Raw genomic sequence first — 7,926 nt, forward strand, 5'->3', positions numbered from 1 at the left:
ATGTACTTGTCTTCAACATGAACCGACTTTTCCCTTCCTAACGGAGAAAGACAGAACCTTCCATTTTTAACAGTGGCATCCCTGGTTTTAATCATCCAAACGACCAGATAATTTGTTACTATCCAACACCATGGCCGTAAAGAGAAAATCTAGGCCCGGAGTGAAAATTATGTGGAAAATGAGGTCCGGAGTGAAAACTATCCGGGTCGAGGAGAAAATTATGCGGGCCCGCCTACTATCCCTTTTTTTCGTTGAAATTTCTATACCCCGAGAAAACTCTGGGCCCAGAGGGAATTCCCCCTTTCCACCCCCCTCTCGTCAGACCTGTCGAATACTTTGATGATTTATAGAACAATTTTTAATTTTCACTTGACTCAAAGGTCATTTTGACCGGTAGTTTACTCAAAACAAATTTACAAAAATCACCCTTCCTACGTAATCAAATCATTTTATACCTCCCGCAGAAATACAGAAAGCTACCATTCTTACAAATAGTAACTCCATGAATGAATTCTGGGTACCAAGTGATTCTCAATTTCAACTAGTCTTGTCTCGGTAAAAGGGGGCTCTACCGAGATCCACTTATTTTCCCGGTAAAACAAAGGCCATGGCAGCCAACTATGAAGAAACTAAAAACCTAAAAAACTAAAGAAATCAACAGCACTTTAATCATGACGATCCAACCCTGAGCAAAGGGGCAACCCTGAACCCTTCGATGCCTCCGGGCCTTCGAGCAAACCGCCTCCGGGAAAACCGCCTTCGAGCAAAACACAACTCCCGGGTTGTGCCAATGTTGAAGGGGAAGGTTCGTCTAGGACATCTTCGGCTAAGGGCACACCAATACGAATACGATACAGAGTAGTGCAAGCAGCTTAGGAGGGAAATCCATTTTACCGTGTAGACCCTGCTCCTGTATGGTGTTTTCAAAATACCTCCAAGCTATCTTGGTTAACGACCTATGTGATGGCGACACCGTAGCAATCAAATCGATCATAAAAAGCCAACAGGGAGTTAAGGAAATTCTGTGGTGCTCTGCTTATTTCTTTTATGAAGTGCACGGAGTTCTCAGCGTAACATTCATCAGAGCTAACCAATATGCCAAAAATAAAAGTGTGAGTATAATAACAGGATGCGATGTTAACACCCACCATATATGCTTGGGAAGTTCCAACATCAACGCGAAATGAGCGAAGCTACCGGAGTATCTGGTAGAAACCACTTTCTTCAATGTGGTCAGGCAAGAAGTTATCGATATCACGGTGGCATCCCCTGATATTGGGACTCTTGTCGGAGAGTGGAGAGTATCAAATGATATCACGCTCTTGGATCACAGGCGCACTGATTTCGTAATGGACGTGGATACACCTCCACCCACTGCATTTCGGAATCAACGGAAGACAGATTGGACGGCGTACAAAAGAGAAATGAACACCAGAGTTACGATCTCTGGGAGACGCATCGAACCCATTGCTGGAATTAAGAAAACAACCCAGATGATCACAATTGGCATGAGAGAAGCTTTTGAAGAGAGCTGTCCATTCACGATGCCAAAGAAAGGTAAAGACCATGGTGGAACTCGGATTTGGCTTAACAGAGGAAAACAACAAAGGTGCTCCTCAAATTCAGCTCTAAAGTCTGATTCAGCCGCTTGCTGGATTCGATACAAACAGGCTCAAAAAGCTCTCAAGAGGAGCATAAGGTCGGCCAAACGATCATCACGGAGACGCTCACTCAAAGGCCAATTGTGGTCTTATATCAGAAGAAGGTTTGCTACTCAATGTTGGAATTCTGACTGTTGAGTTAGATTCCCGTATCGCAGACAGAGCTTTTTGTGGTTTCAAGCGTGGAGTTACGCTGTACAACTCGGGTGCCGTACCAAGATAGGCGCATCTACTGGTGTGAATACTGAGCCTGCATTTAGTATAAACCAGTACCTCTGATTGCTCCCATCCAGCGTATCAAGCCACTGTTCTTTTGGCCGTGCTTTTGGTCGCTTACCATCGAATCTTGGCGGTTGGAAGATGCCTCTCTTGCAATTTTCCACCTTCGATGCAACCCCATAACGATCGCGGATATCCTCATTTCAGATGTGATCAAAACGTGTCACGTCACTAGTCCAACACAACATCTTCGTCTCCACTGTTGCAAGACGCCGTTCATTGTGCTTTATAGTCGGCTAACTCTCAGAACGATAGAGGGCGATAGGACGGATGAAATGGCGGTAAATTTTAGATTTGAAACGTTCGTTGATACATTGATCATAAAGAACACCATTTCATCCAGGTTATATTAATGTGTGAAGCAATTTCATAAGGCAGTTCTCTATTGGCGGATAACATTGACCAGAGATATTTAAATCGCTCACTTCTGGTCACTGCCGCTGATAGTGGGAAACTCGACTACGGCTGGTCCGTCCTCCTGGGTACTACTACCCCAAACTACCCGTAAGCGGAAGTGAAAGCCTCGGTAGAAGGAAACTTCATTCACTAAAAAGGGGGGACTACAGGTTGCATTTTTTGTCTGTTCGAACATTCTTCTTTACCTTTACCAGGAAGAGCGGAAGAACACCTAGTTGGTGCCGCGAGCGCTACTGGTTTAAGGCCGGTATGTGAAAATGGAGCTAAGTGTCCGGGACACCAAACGGGAGGCAGAGGAAGGGATTGCGGAAGAAGGTGAATATGGACGTCGAGGCATCACCAGATGTCGCAATGTCCAGAGAAATCAACCGTAAGGAAGCGGAATCTTTGGCAGAAAATGGGGACACACTTTTAACTCCCGTGAGATACAAACTGGACGCAGCAGATTCTTCTGTCAGTGGCAATGCGCGTAAGAAGCGTAAGACTAACACATCTGTGGTTGGCAACGCTTTACTGAGCTTCTCATTAGGATCTATATCTACGTCCAGCGTCCGTGGCCAGCAATAATCGGCTATCTGAGAAATGACAAAAAACTATATTTCCTTTTTGTTCCAAAATCTGTTTTTCAGATTCCGGACGAGGCTATAACTAGGGCCTTACTCTTAATAATCAAGCGTTGTTCGTGTCTGCTGAGTCCTCCCACTGCTTTCTCGGCTTCCCAACCGTTCTGGAGCTGTCCAGTTTCCATTGGAGCTATCGCAATTTTATCACCTAACGATTTACTTTCTGTTGTATTTAATTCGACATCCGACATTTTCTGAGGATTGTTCTTAACCTCTTCCTTTCAAAGGTAAAGTCCAAGGTTTGCATCCGTAATAGAACGCAGGTCTGACAATTGCTTTACAGATGTGGAGTTTCCTCTTCCTGTGTATGGATTGCGACTTTATGATGGGGAGGGTCGACTAATATTTGAATTTATTTATTTATTTTTCCATTTTATTGTGCTTTGTGTGCATCCTTCGACGATTGTGCAAACGTGAAAAGTTATCAACGTTCTCAAAGCTGTATTTAGTAATTGTGATTTTATATCTAGCTGGCATCTGTTTTATAGTTTGAGTCATGATTTTGGTTTTTTGTTCATTGGTCCGTAGCAAATGCTACCCTCGCTGCATCTTCGAGCTTCAAGGAGGATCCTTTGGCGCTGAGAGGAACATAGAACACTTGAATTAATACGAATTTTTCTGCTTCCATGCTCAAGTGCCAAGTTGGACAACGTTGAGCCAGCCCTACCTGCTTGAGACAGGTCCGTGTTAAAAATCGGGCAATCAGACTGTTTTGAATAGGCTATCCGCCTTCCATTCCCCTGCTTTTGAAAGAAAAAACTGTTTGTTTGAAATTATCAGCATTTTAAATTTCAACTAAATTCAGACACACTTTTGTGTGACTTCACACGTCACGTCCAGAAACTTCAGAACAGAATAGACCAGTAACGGGCAGATTATCATAAAAGTATAAAATCGTCGAGATTAATTTCGCGCGTAAAATGTCAAGGAGGATCGTGAAATATTGTTTTGTGCCTTGCTGAATGCTTTTTTAGCTGTTCCAAAAGGGGTATTCGGAAGAAGTGGATCTCCATTACCCGACGAAATTCGGTTTCTTTGGGGTCAGGTTTATATTGTTGTTGTTGTTTTTCCCAAGATTGCTTCAAAAATGAGCAATTTTCCTGGCACTCAGACCCGCTTTTTGACCCTCCCCCCAAAAGTAGTGATCACAAATTAAGCTCCTTTTTGCAAAATTCTCAATATTAACGGAGATATAAGCGTTTAAAGTTTAAATATTCCTGGCATTCAGCCCCCCAACCTATGCAGTATATTACCATGTTTTTGGGGAAATTATCTAGAAACCCCCCTTGAGTTTATCTTAGAGTTATAAAAATTTGTAGTAATATAGATTATCAAAATCGTAGCATCAAATAGAGATACAGTCGCTCAAAGTTGTCTTTTCCATGTAAATTTACTGCAATCCCAAAAACTAAATATTAATATTACATTAAAGTGAGTAGTTTGACATGCTACACGCATACATTACGGGCTACGTACAAATATACTTACATAAACATGAACGAAATCTTTGATACTTGAAGCGCCTATTTTCCGGTTTCCCGACTTGTTTAGATTTGAACTCCAATCTTAATTGATAGTATATGACTGCGTTGGAATTTTGTGTCACTACTATTCATTTTTATGGTTTTGTGTGAAACAAAACCTTATTAAAATCGATTCAATGTCTGTCCGTCTGTGTCTGTCTGTCTGTTACACCCGATTTACTCGGAAACATCTGAATCTGGTATCTGAAGAACTCGGCATAGAATTTCTTTTTAGGTAGCTATTAATTTACTTAATGATATGTGTTTTAATGTGTTTTTTGTATGTTTATTGTTCACTCCCTTATGAAATATAGCGTGTCTACACAATCTCTGTTTTGTATCGCTATTTTTTTCCTATTTTATTTTTCAAAGATATTGTGCTTCAGTTCCATCATCATCACACTTAATGCTGTGCGACAACTGGACAATAAAAAGACGAGCATAAACATCCATGAAGAGCCGAGATTCGAACCCGGTTAATTGAAGCCAAGAGGCTGACATTGCAATCAACTTGTCGTAAATTATGAAATTATTGCAAAAGCACTGCCCTATTTCATGACCACAATATTGCATTTATAACAAATAAAGGACTGCAGCCATTATGTGTACACTATGATTTCTTGATAATTAATAAAACACCTTATCATAATTCGTGAAGAATAGTGAATATATAAGGTGATATAAGGTTCTTCGGTTTAGATTGTCATTATCAAGATTCGATTGGCAGGCAACTTTAATTCGCTAAATTTAGCGTTTCTTTACACTAGAAGGTGTAGGTATTCAAGAGAACTGTCCAAGTGGCACCCTGAGTATTTTTGGGCAGGGCAACCGGACATATGTGACATCGTCGCCGGTTCCTAACAATGTGCTTCAACTCACTTCCTCTGTTCTACGTCGTGTAGCCTTAAGGCGGCCCACTTGCGGGCCATCCTGTGATGTTGGTTTTCGTTGCATGGCATAGCAGCAACAATCATTGGCGACATTTGGACCAGTTCCACCTATCTGCGCAACTGAAGTCGAGGAGGCAATAAAACGAATGAAATCGGGGAAAGCCACAGGACCTGATGACATCGCATCTGAGCTCTGGAAAGCGAAGAGCTGGGACCCAACCTGTGGCTCAGTGAATGAGTACCTGAGTCAGATCAGGGTTATAATCTCGGGCGAGAGCAGTGCTGACCACATTGCCTCCTACAGACTATCCTGTAGTGTATCGTTACGGCCCTGATTCAATTGGATTATTGTGCCAACGATTATTATTATTATTATTCAGGAAGGAAGAACACCATCTGACTGGCAAGAAGCAAGCCGGATTTGTCAAAAACTGCGGAACCACTGATACAATACACGCTACGCGGTTGCTCATGGAGAAACACTGTGCATCGCCCTCTTTACATTGCATTTCTGGATCTAGAGAAAGCGTTTGACCGTGTGCCACACGATTGTATGCTTTACGACCAAACTTAGTGCCAGAAGAACTTGTGCGCTGGTTTCAATTGCTCTACCACGATCCGAAAAGTAAAGTTCAAAGTGTCCGGGCGTATTAAAACCGCTTCTTGTCTCTGTTGGTGTTCATCAAGCAAGCGCCCTCTCACCACTCCTTTTTGTTCTTGTTATGGACACCGTCACACGGGACATCTAACGTCCAGCGCCCTACACACTGCTTTATGCAGTTGATATTTTCCTGGTATCTAATAGCAAAAATGATCTCGGGCAACTTATCCAAAAACGGAATGATCGCCTCATGCAACACCGTCTCAGATTGAATCTGAATAAAACTTAATAAGTTTTTGACGACCGATCCCCATGAAACAGGCACAATCACTGTCAGTGGCAGTGATTTGCCCAGAACTGAGCGATTTAAATACCTCGGATCAACACTATCAGGCAACGGGGAACTGGGTTATGAAATTGCTTCACGCATCAACGCAGCCTGGAAGAAGTGGCGTTCCACAACTGGTGTTCTTTGTGATCAACCTATCAATGAACGTCTCAAATCTAAAATTTACCGCAATGTCGTCCGTTCTGTCGTTCTCTATGGTTCGGAGTGTTGGCCAACTATAAAAGACAATGAACGGCTTCTTGCCGTAATGGAGACGAAGATGTTGCGTTCCGAAATCCGAAATGAGGATATCTACGATTGTTATAGGGTTGCCCCGATCGTGGAAAAATTGCGAGAGAGACGTCACGAGAATTCACTCGCCAAGATTGATCTGAACATCGAAGTCGATGGTAAACGACCAAAAGGCCGGCCGAAACAACGGTGGCTTGATATGCTGGTTGGGAATTGAGATTGCACCCAGATCCGGCATTCGATAGAGCCAAATGGCGAAACCGATCACGACGAACCGACCCCGTTTGTGTACGGGACAAAGGCTGAAGGAAAGGAAGAAGAATAGCTGTCGCCCTTTCTCAATATGTGACCTATCCTTCCTATCTTCACTCTAATAATAGCTATTTGTGACTCTGGGATACCTTTTCTGCGTAGAGAACTCCAGATACATTCTTTGCTGACGCTGTCGAAATCGATGGAGGGCAGATGGAGCGATGATCTAAACGCCGCACACTGCTCCATCATGATACGAAGGATGTTAATTTCGTCGATGTAAGGAAATCCAAAAAAAGTTTCGAGATGTTCTTTGACGCATTTTAAGATGGTTTTACCATAGCTAATATCTTCTCGATAGCAGGAAGCACTCAAATACCACTCCAATTGTCTCACTGATGCCCTTCTGCCGAATTTTAATGATCATCTTCCTCTTTCACTCATTGTGAAAGATATCAGATTCCGAGGATTTACGAACGAGTGGAAGGTTATTTAGAGACTGCAGGGGCTGGAGGGAATAGTTCGGCACAAAAACGTTGAACGTTAAAACTGAAAGATTTCCTAATTTCCAGTATGCATAAATGCCCACCGATTATCCCTTTTCGTATAATCAGTGCAACACATAGATGTGTTATAATCCAAATTAATGAAACGGTCATCCTGGGTTTTCGGCAATTTCTCGCCAAGAGATTCTTCTGTTCCATAATGAGATGCGAGACAAACCTACATACGAGTGAGAATAGAATATCTCAGGATGCGGTCTTCAGTGTGTAGTAGCACTTATTTGATTTCTCATTGGAAGACAAACAGAATTGCGACACCGCATCGAAATTATCATCTTGAACGATGTCCACTTTCAAGGTGTTTTTAGAATATGTACGTACATATGTGCATATTCAGATATATGTATCTAATGAACATGCTCGCCGGAAAATGAAGCTACTTATAAGTTCGATATTTTGTTTCGAAATCTAAATGTTTTTTATACAACGTGATCATGGCCTAGTTACCTTTGAGAATCCTTTAATTAGGTTTTCTAGTGCTCCATTTGTAGAGATATTGGGGTTGGACAATTTTTTCTTTTTTAATATTTTCTTGTT

The sequence above is a fragment of the Hermetia illucens genome, chromosome 2 (assembly GCF_905115235.1).
Source record: "Hermetia illucens chromosome 2, iHerIll2.2.curated.20191125, whole genome shotgun sequence".
NCBI classification, from domain to species: domain Eukaryota; kingdom Metazoa; phylum Arthropoda; class Insecta; order Diptera; family Stratiomyidae; genus Hermetia; species Hermetia illucens.